The sequence below is a fragment of the Carlito syrichta genome, unplaced genomic scaffold, assembly GCF_000164805.1.
Source record: "Carlito syrichta isolate Samal-C Ts95f unplaced genomic scaffold, Tarsius_syrichta-2.0.1 Scaffold315407, whole genome shotgun sequence".
Lineage (NCBI taxonomy): Eukaryota > Metazoa > Chordata > Mammalia > Primates > Tarsiidae > Carlito > Carlito syrichta.
In genome coordinates, this window is record NW_007259503.1 from 1,348,324 (window position 1) to 1,359,827 (window position 11,504).

Genomic DNA, 11,504 nt, shown 5'->3' on the forward strand with positions numbered 1-11,504 from the left:
GAATCCTGTGGGGAACCCAGAAGACAGGCTCTGCATACTAAGATTCTTACTTCATGGAAAAAGTGAAATGTTCCTTGAAATACAGCATTGGATATCTAGTGTGTCCTCCTCCAGCCTGCCACTGAGAATGCTTTTGCAGAACCTGCTGAAGAGCTCTCATTGCCTAACCTACTGCTTGACCTCAGTGCTGTGTATTTGTCACCATCTTATTGAAACTTTGTTTTTCCTTAGCCTTGCCAAAACCATTGTCTTTTCCTCTACTTTTTCATCTCGACTTTCATTGTTTCTCAGACAAGGGTAATGATTTCTATGGCTTTATTTCTATCCCCAATCATTTTTACAACCAGGAAAATATTCATTACTTTATTGCAAACAGTTGTCTACTTTTTATATAAACATAGGTGGCTCCAAAACATTTTAATCCAACATTCTCAAAACCAGCTTCCCTTCCTTTATTAATTCAGTTCATATTACTATCTCAGTTAACACTGCCTTTCATCTACTTCCCCATTTAAGGACCTCAGACTTCAACGTTTCTTTCTCTCACTCCCAACATCAAATTCACAACATCACTTATTAAATAGTATGCTGATTATACCTCCAAACCGTCTCTGAAATACAGTCCTTCTTGTTAACTCTTTGGTTGTAGCCTTCATGCAGTCACTTTTTTGTAAGCCCAATATTGTCTCTGAAATCACATCAATTTATGTTACACTACTGGTTAAAAATTGTTACTAGTTCCTATTGCTCATAGCTTTTTACAGTCTGTTTCAGACTAATCTTTCCACCATCATACACTCAGGTTTCTTACATTCTAGTCAAAAAAATTCATCCATCATTTCCTAAACCAGCCTTTCATCATGCTGTTAATTCTCTTGGAATGCCTCGTTTCCTTTCCCTATTACACATCCTTCAGAAGTATGGCCTTAATTATTTGTGTTAATTGATTTACAATATTATTTTCTTCAAAATAATACCTTATCTAGGATTTTTGATAAAGTAAGACAATTAAAAAGGACCTGGACTTAAATATTAAATACCAGATTAAAAATAAAATATGAATTTTGTACAAATATGAGAATGTCATAAATTAGATGTAACGCCTATGATTTTGCCCAATAATTAAATTTTTAGTGCCTAGATTAAGTCATTATAATTCTTTTGGTTATAAGTAACTGAAACTGATTATGACTAGTGAAGCAAAAAGAACACTGAATCATAATTGATTATCACACTAAACACAAAGATAGAATATAGCTACCTCAAGAGCAACTGAGAAGGGAATTTAGGTCAGTCAAGAGTCTCCAATTTTAATCTTTGCTCATCTCTGTGAAACTGCTTCACTGTTTCCCCTCGCCTTCCCTCCCTTTCCCTCTCTTCCCCTCTCCTCTTTTTTCCCTCTCTCTCCCTCTCCTCTTTTTTCCCTCTCTCTCCCTCTTTCTCTCTCTTTTGTTCTCCCCTACTTTTTTTGTTTGTTTCCAGGTCCATGCAACAGAAAACATGTCTGACAGAGCACAAGTTGAGGTTTAGTCATTCAGTGATTGTTCTCTCTCTTTCTCTCTTTCAGTCTAGTTTCATATTATTTACTTTTGATCCAATTTGAGTCAGGTTGCTACCTATAATCAAACATGGCCAGAAGGAAGAAAATTACTGTAGGAATAGAACAGCTCCCATTCTGTAGTAGAGAAAGGAAGGGCAATTTCCTGGAAAAAAAAAAATAGTGGAAATTTGCTAGAAAACCTGTGGCGCCGAGACAGAGGGAGTTACTGGTCAGCCAATGAAACAAGTTTACAATTCACCAGATTAAAACAAAACGAAAACAACCCAAAAGCTAAAGGTACAAATAATTAGTAGAATAAACTGATTTATGGTTTTTTTCTTCCTTTTTCTAACTATGATTTAGTTTAAACTACTCTAGTCATGATTTGCAATATAGAATAAACAATAATCAAAAAGATATCTTAAAAGTTGTATTACCAATATCTGAATAAACAAAATTTGACCGTACAGCAGAATATACTAAAGGGTATTTACTGAAGCACTAGAACCATCAAATCTCCCATGACAAAATTGTCTTTAAAAAGCAACATACTGCAGCCCTCTCTTGGAGAGTTATGGTATGAATTTATATTCTAAGGACTTTGGAGAAATAATTTTTTATAAACACCAGGAAATTGTTCTTATTCTAAACTAAGTCCTTTTTGATGATTTTAAACTTATTGTTTTTGTAGCTACCATTTTATGTTATCTTTATGATATTTCTGCTAAGCCTGAAGTCATTTTATGCTCTTAAGTCACTGAATATTGCCTAAACTTAGGATGGGCAGGAATCTTAGACTCATTAGACAATCTCCAAAGCATCTTTGTCATACTCTTTTGCAAATCCTACCTTACTCAAAGTTCTGGATATTTTCTTATCCTTACTTTATTTCTGAGGCAACTAGGATTTTGGAGAAATGTGATGCAATTTAACAAAAAAATGTTAAGCTAGTTTTCAGATTAAGGGCTAAAAATATATCTAGGTGGATTTGTTTGTAAGAATGCTAAATTTACTTTTGTTTTTCCACAAAGATTTTATTGTTGAAACTTCAGAACTTCATTAAATCTTCATTATATCGATTTCTTCTAAGGAATAAAGAAATGTACAGCCTAAGCTATTTTTTACAGGGCAAGTCAAGGGTAATAGAATCATTCATTACATTCAGAATTTCTTATCAAACTCCCAATTCAGATGGAAATTTTCAACTCTACATTCTCCCTATAAAGCTTTTTGGAGAATTCTTAAAATAGTTAACATGAAAGGTGACATCTGTTAAAAAGTTAGGCACATATTGAATTTCAACACATATTAAGTCATCATATTATAAAGCATGTTGACACGAAGTGTATAATGTCATAGAAAAACTAAGAATTAATGTATTTTACACAGAAAGGAAAACAGAATTTTGCCCAGACACCTGCAGTTGCAAGAAATTTTATAGTTAGTTTCAAAATAAAGCTAGGTTGAGTAGTTTCTTTTTTACTGGTGTTTGGGTCAAAAATGTTACTTGTGAGTCACCAAGAACAGAGAAGTATCTAGTTACCTTGAGAACATTCTTTGCTAGCTGTTTTCTAACACGTCATTTATAAAAAGGGGCTATGGTGTCTGTCCTGTACTGCAATTATGCATTTATAAGAAATTTAAAGGGAAATATTTGAAGATTAATAATTGGAAAATCCCTAGTAGTTTCAATGTAATAGAAAAGTTCCACATAGTTGAACAAATAAATAAAGGATATGCCCAAACAGAAGTCACAAATAAGTCATCAGCATAAGTATAAATCACATCCACGTAGACACTGTAAGACAAAAAAACCCATGGGGTGGAGACAAGGAAGTATTTCTAAATATGAGCACATTTGCAGTATATAAAGAAAAAAGGTGATTTTTGCTACAAGTTGTACATACGCCACTAGAAAAAAATATATAGCATTCATTGCAAAAAATGTTTCAAAATAAATATTATGACTCCTATTGAGTTCTGCAACTTCCTTCCTAATGGAAGTATTTGGAAATCCATTGTAAAGGTTAGATTTAATGTCACCTGTATTTATCTTACAGGAACTTTAATCCAAACTGTATAATTTTTGAAACTCAAAATGTTTGACTAAACTTCATAAATTACTTATATGTCATCTTTATCTGAACCTAGCAACTTTTTTATATACAAGTTTTTTGTAATCTGGATAGAGAGGGGATAGATGACAAAGCAACTTCTCTTTTTTTATATAGTCAACAAATATTTGTCAAGTCTCTTCCTTACTCTTCAACAATCAATATTCTTGGCACTCTGAAATTAGGAGTGAACAAGAAGGGCAAGGTTCTTTAGCTCACTTTCTACTGGGAGGAAAACAAGCAGTTAAATAAGAAACGAGCAACAAACTCAAGCAAGATAACTAGATGGTGACAAAAGTTGAAAATAAAGAGGATGATACAAAAGCAGGGCAATCTCTCTGCGAGGCGATGTTTGAATTGAGACATAGCTCCAGGCACATGAAAAAGCCTGGGTAAGGGGTTCCAGTTACAGCAAATGCTAAGACCTCAGAAAGCAAAACACCTTCATTCTGTTCTAGCAACAGAAGATAGTCCAGGAAGCAAGAAAAAGAGAGGTGTGAAATCACCTTGATGAGGAAAGCAGCACTCAAGTTATTGTAAGAAATTTGCATTTTATTGTAAATGCAATGGTAAACCACTGAACTTTCTGGTTGGACTCAGAGGTTAATAACATAAAACACAATCATAAGTATTCTAAGATATCGACTAGCACTTATAAAGTTAATTAATTATTTCATGGAAGATTGTATTATCATAAAATCTAACATTTTTTCCCAATCTCACTTCTGAAGATATGAAAAAATCTTATCTAGAAACTAAACATAGATATCATTTTTAAAAATATTATTTGTAAAGAAAATTTGCATTTTGAAATGATTAATTTTTATAGATCATGAATAAAGAAAAATCAAAGTGGAGGAAGTGGTTGAGGGGTAAGAAGTTTTCAGAAGGTCAGGTATGGTAGCCCAAGCCTGTAATCCCAGCATTTTGGAAGGTTGAGGCGAGCCCGCGGGTTTGAGACCAACCTGGGCAACAGGTGAGACTTCATCTCAACAGTAAAATAAAGCCGGGCTCGGTGGCTCAACCTGTAATCCCGCACCTTTGGGAGGCTGAGGTGAGTGGAATGCCTGAGCCCGCGGGTTCGAGACCCACCTGGGCAGCGAGACCTCATCTCTACAATAAATCAAAAAATCAGCCGGGCGTGGTGGTGCGCGCCTGTAATTCCGTCTACTCGGAAGGCTGAGGCGGAAGGATCGCCGGAGCCCGGCGGGTCGAAGCTGCGGTGGCCGGGAGCGCACTCCATTCTGGGCGACAGAGTGAGACTCCAAATTAAAATAAAATAAAATAAAATAAAAAAATTAGCCAGGCATGGTAGTACGCACCTGTAGTTCTGGCTACTCAGAGGGTTGAGGTGGAAGGATTGCCAGAGCCCAGCAGGTTCACGCTGGCGTGGCCGTGAGCGTGCCACTGCACTCCAGCCTGGGTGATGGAGTGAGACTCCAACTCAAAAAAAAAAGTTTTCAGAAGTTGATTAATTTTTATTGTCTTGAGAACATCTTTCTGAAATAGAAGTTAATAAATTAAGTTAATAATGTTAAGTGCATCAGATGCTAATTTTAATAAATTTGGCAGCTACAGAAAAGCACAAAAGTAATAATAATTACCCACAAGAAATTACTTTTCAGTCTTTTCTAACCATTGTAAGACATATTTGGCAAAATCAAAATTTTATAGTATATAACATTTTGCTACCTGATAATTTTCACTTCATATTATATTTTTGGTAGCATTTTGGGTCAATAAGCATTCTTTGACAATGCTATGCTAATATTTTCATAATAATCTTCTTGTAGGTATACCACAATTTTATTCATTTATCTGGTTTTGGCTTCTTATTTCCTCTTTAAGCTAGAAGCTTACCAGAGAAATGATTGTTATACATAACTTTTTAAAATTTTTAAATTTGTCTCTCTACATTGCAAGGCAAAAGTTCAATCCTTGGCAAGAAGAAATATAAGAATTCTTGAAGGTGGAACACATTTCTTTTAGTGATATCACTAAGCATCACAGTGACTAATAACCCAGCCTCAGTAATGACAATAAAAAATATTAATGGCCCAAACATTGGTATGTATTTTATATGTGTATATCAGAAAAATATTTTTCTGAGGCTGTTCTCTCTCCTTTCTCCATCTTTAGTGTAGTGTTAGAGGCTATGTTTAGTATGGAATGAGGTAGGTGTTGTACATTCATTTGTACATTCATTGGTTCTGAATTCAAAGAGTGATCCCCAACTACCAAGGGAATTCCTGCATTCTTCTTGCCAAGAATTGCTCCTGTGTTTCCTAATTTAATGGACACATCTTAAAATAAAAGCCTTCCATGAGTAAGATCTTTCCAGAGGCAAAGGTTAATGCTGGGGTTTCTAGTCACATCTGACTTTACTCTAAAGGTCAAGTGTCGTTTAGTTATTTAACCAATATTACTTATCATCAACTATTTGCCAAGAAATATGATCTTTGCCCTGATAGAGCCTTTGTTCTCCCAAAAAGATACATATCAATCAAATTATCATACAAATAATTAGAAAAGACACAGAGTACTGTCAGAAAGTCCAGCAGGAAACCTGTCTAAACTTGGGGAGAGTCAGGAAGTCTTCCCTAAGGAAGTGACATCTAACCTGAAATTTGAAAGAGAAACAGAGGTTAACTAGGTACAGAGAAGAATCTTCTAAATATCAAGGAAAATTAAATGAAAGACGAATTGCTTAAATAATTATTATGAATACTGGGAAGGAAAGTTTTTTAACTAGTTTAAACTCCTACCTAAGCTTTCACAGAAGTCTAGTCAGTTTATTAGTCATATTTTAAGCAATTTACATTAAATGGTGATGTCATTTACTAGGTAACCATCACTCACTCCAAATAGTGACATATAAATATTAAAATAGAGCAAGACACAGCACTGGTTTTTAGTATTCTCTTATGTGAAGTATTTAAAGCAGGGCTTAATTTAAAAGAATAAGGGCATGTGTTTTATACAGTATTAAATGTAGGGAGTGGGAAAGCACTACAGCTTTTAAGACAGTTTTTAGCTACAAAACAGGCTACCTTACCTTTTTACTCACATAAGTTTATTAAAAAATTGGAAAGAAGATACAATAACAAGTCTATAATGAATAAGAGGCATCCAGAAATATGTTCATGGTCATCATCAACAACATCAAAAGTTCTGTGTTGTACATTTTAACCAAAGTATTCAAAACTGTCAATAAATAGTAGGAGAGGTGGTATAAATAGTAATAACTGCTATTTATTCTGAGTTTTCCTCAAGCTCTGAGATTCTTTCTTTTGCTTGGTTAATTCTGTTTTCCATGCTTATCGGTTTGTTATTTATTTCATTCACTGTATTCCTTATTGCTGTTAACTCAGCTGTCAATGTCTTTATTCTTTCCTCTTGTCTCTCCTCATTTCTATTTATTCTCTCTATTAATATCTTGGTATCTGGGCTTGTGGTTTGAGGCCATTCATTCTGGGGCTCTTCATTGTTGCAACCCGAAGTCTGTATTCTCAGTGGTTGACCTCCCAGAGGTCTGTGTGAGACTCGTATTCTTCCTTTGTTTTTTCTTCATTTGTGTAGATTTTCCTCTCTCCCTTCTTATTTTATTTTTTTTCTTTTAACCTCTTCTTTAATTCTGTTGTTCAGTGATGGGGGAGTAGCTTTTACTTCTATTTGCTCAATCTCTTATTCTTCCTTATGTAGATCCTCTGGCTTTGTTCAATCCTGAAACTGGACTAGGGGTTTTTGGACTAGGGGTTTCAATCCTGAAGCTGGACCAGGGGTTTTTGCAGTTTTGAGATTTAATTGAGGGAATGAGTTGTGATTCAGAAACTATCTGCAGATCCTAGTATCTGTTGACAGTGTGTGGGCCCCCTGGAGCCCACTTTCCACTGCCTTACAATCTGGCCGTGTAGTAGGCATATATGTTTGCCTCCTGAAAGCAAAATGAGGTAGGAAAAAGGAAAAGAATGGGAAAAAAAAAGAAGGAGCAAGACAAGAGCAGGGTAGAGAGAGTGAAGAGGTGGGAAAACAGAGAGGCATACCAACTAACAAATTAACAGTGAAACAAAGAAAAGATTTTTAAAAACCCCAAAACATACAAATGATCATACAAACACACAAATTGACAAAAACCCCCTAATGCTGTATTCTCCCTCAAAAATACCCATACACAAACAGGAAATCAAGAAAAAAATACCCATACACAAACAGGAAATCAAGAAAAAAAAACCCATCAAAATAACAAAAACAAAGTGTAAAAACGTAATCAAAAACAGAAAGACAGAAGAGAAAAAAAAAACTAAAACAAACAACAACAAAAAAAAAACAAAACTCGTTCAGAGGTCGTTCCTGTAACTCCTTTCAACTCTGGTCTCCAGCCCCTCCCCTCTTCTGTCAGCACAGAATGATAGGGCTGCTCTCAGCATAGGTCAGATGCCCAATGGACTACTGTGGGAGGAGGGTGGATCAGATCTGGACTCACTGGGCTTGCTGCCACTGCTGTCAAGTCTCCCACTCAGATCTGACGTGTCTGTGCCTGTTCTAGCATAGGGGAAGGGCGTCTCTCTCTCTGAATTTGATGAGGAGATAACCTCTATGTCCCAGGTTGGAGGCTGGGTGGAGCTAGGCGGGGCAAAGCAGGTCTCTGCCTGGTCCCAGGACAGAGAAAATGGTGCTGGTTGGCAGGGCTCCTTTCCAGCCCTCTCTCCATGGATCCTGGGGCTTGTGCTGCCCTGCTGTCACAGGTGATGGTGTAGGCTGGGTGCCAGTGGTAAGGATCAGCTCCTTTCCACTGCCTCTTCTCAGGAAAGCTCTGAGAACAGCAGACGCTCCTGCCTGGCAGGAGCTCCAATCTCAGGACTGTGGGGGTTTGCAGTCATCTCCAGGGGAGAGCCCCGGGTGCATGAACCCAAGTCTCAGATGGACTTTCATTCACCCACTGGCACACACCCATTCAGTCAGAGGGTTTTTATAGGCACTTGCTTTTTCAGAGTCTCTCACAATCCAAACTCTTCCATCCGCCATCTTGCTGGAAATCCTGTTCTGAGCTTTCCACACACCCACCAGGGTATTGATTTATCTCTAATATTTGTAGTTTCTGTCTAAGACAGGCATTATTATCTTTGCTTTACAGCCAGTAATAGTGTCAGTTCCAAGAGATAAGTGACACTGTGAACAACAGAGTAAAGACTCAGCCCTGGTCTCTGCCCTTTGTTCCAAATCAATGTTGCTTGGACCCAGGAAACTTACCTGATTTTTTTTTTTTTTTTTACTATTTTCATAACAATAAAATAGTAAGTACATTAATCATGGTTTCCTTAATTTTTAAAAAATTTCCTGGTTCCAGTATACTCCTCAAAGTGAAGAACACTTTCAAAATAGAAACAAGAGTTAAAATAGATATAAGGTCCAACTTTCTTTTCTTTTCTTTTCTTTTCTTTTTTTTTTTTGAGTTGGAGTCTTACTCTGTGGCCCAGACTGGAGTGCAGTGGCCACTCCCAGCCACCGCAGCCTCGACCTGCTGGGCTCCGGCAATCCTTCCACCTCAGCCTTCCAAGTAGCTGGAACTACAGGCGCGCACTATCATGCCCAGCTAATTTTTGATTTATTGTAGAGATGAGGGCTCACCAAGTTGCCCAGGCAGGTCTTGAACCCGCAGCTCAGGCAATCCACTCACCTCGTCCTCCCAAGGCGCAGGATTACAGGCTGAGCCACCAAACCCGGCAGGTTCAACTTTCAATGGGGTAAGTCATTGAGCCAGAAAGCAAAAAATTAGAAACAGAATGCAACAGACATGTTATGATATAGCACAAGGATTTACTGGCATAAGAGTCATATTTAATTCAAAATAGCAGACATGTTCTATTGAAAATACATATAATATCTTCTCAGCTGGGAAGTAGCAGAACCAATAATTGAATCCATGTGTCTAATCTGGGTATGCTGTTACTCTCCCTGCCTTCATAATTTTTTAGACTGCATGATACTGAATTTGGCATGAGTTCATCTCCATGCAGATTCTATTAGAAATAAATGAACAAAACCCCTCACACATACACCATCTTAACAATGTCTAATAGTTTAGTCTAGGTATGGGCATAAATGAAAATAAAATTACATTTAAAGAAAGAAAGAAAAAACAAGCATTAAAAAAACTTCTGCTTTCCCCTAGGTAAAATTGAATATAGACAAAAAAGGTTGAGAAGATACACTTCAAAATAATCATATTAGGTTGTTTTACCTTCATCTCTTGAAAAACATTAGTGAAGAAATAAATTGTCTCACCTTTTTTCATTTCTACAACAAACAGTATGAAATGATACTGCTGCTTATGCCAGCTTGATTTGATAGTTTCCTTTCTCTCAAAATATGCAACAACGGTAACCACAAAACCATGAGGCTTGCAAATAATATCTTATAATCCATTATTTCAAACTGATGACAACTTAACTCTGATTATGAAACACCACTTAAACAATAAATAAAAAGAAACTGAAGAATTGGCAGTCCAGAAGTCTGAAAGCTAGTTTGATAGGGTTACGATGTAGGGACGAGCTGGTTTAAAAATGTAAAAGATTTGTGTGGCAAGATGGGAAGAAATGAAGGGAACCCTATAGACTACACAGAAGAGGAGGGTTGACATAAGCAGGCTCAGCTCTAAGAATTAAAGGCTGCTCTGCTCTAGAAAATGCAGGTAGAACAAGTTGAATAGAACGGAGGAGGCAATTGCAGTTTCCTATTCAGGGTAGACTCCATACTGATTGCAATAAGCAGTTAAAGCCTGAAGTATAGACCTGCATATTCTGCTGAAGTGTGTAGGTGTGTATGAGTGTGTGCAACTCAGCAGGTCCTCATAAGAATTAGACTATTCAGATGGTTACACATCATAAAAAGAAAGCTCCCTGTACAATAGGGCCTGACTACTTATCCAGGAACCATAATCTGACTTATAATTGAAAATAGACATTTTTTGTTGTTTAAACAGTGCTACACAATGGCAAAGGAACCTTGCCCAGCCAGCTATCCGCATTAATAAGTTGAATTGGTCAGTGTTTGGGGTCATAGGACATTTTAAGAAAACAAAGAAAGTGAAAAAGAATGTCAAGGAGCGGCGCCAAGGCCGTGAGTTGCGCACGAGGCACAAGTGGAGAACCGAGGTAGTGGGAAAGATGACCACACTCACGCGACAGGGTCTCAACTTTGGCCAAAGGGTGGCCGACATACTCTGCGAGTTCCAGGAGGTGGCCATGCACCTGATCCTCTACATGCGCGAGGCCTACCTGGTGGGCATCTTCCAGAAGCACAAGAAGTACAATATGCCGGTCCAGCTCAGACTCCCTGTTGTTTCACGTGGAACAGCTGCTCTGAGCCTTCAACCTGAGGATCAGCGTGTGCATTGCCATCCTGGACCAGGCTGTACGTTCACCGTCCTCATGCACACAAGAGAAGCTGCCACCCGTAACATGGAGAAGATCCAGGTCATCAATGACTTCTCCTGGATTCTGGCGAATGAGCAGGATGTCCACATGCACGACCCCCAGCTGATACCACTAAAGACCATGATGTTGGACATCTCAAGGTTGCAGCTTTATGTGGAAGAACGAGCTCATAAAAGCTGAGGGTGCCCCCGCCACCCCACCGAGGCCAGAACTGTCAGACTTTGGAGGCACCCACCCCGGGCAGCGCAGCAGGGCCACCCCGGTTCCAAGTGCTCTTATTGCTTCCGTGATGGGCCGCTGCCCTCCAGCCTGGTGCCTCTGGGTCTGGTCACCCTCACAGAGGTGCCTCCTCGGGAGGGCAGTGGAGGATTCTGGGACCATGATTCCTCAGCCTCTGAGGCTCAGCCGGCC

General features: G+C 38.0%; 1 pseudogene; it reads left to right on the forward strand.

Annotated features, from left to right (window-relative positions):
- The first annotated feature begins 10,823 nt into the window (after nucleotides 1-10,823).
- Nucleotides 10,824-11,273, forward strand: LOC110594445 (annotated as a pseudogene).
- The last annotated feature ends 231 nt before the right edge of the window (nucleotides 11,274-11,504 follow it).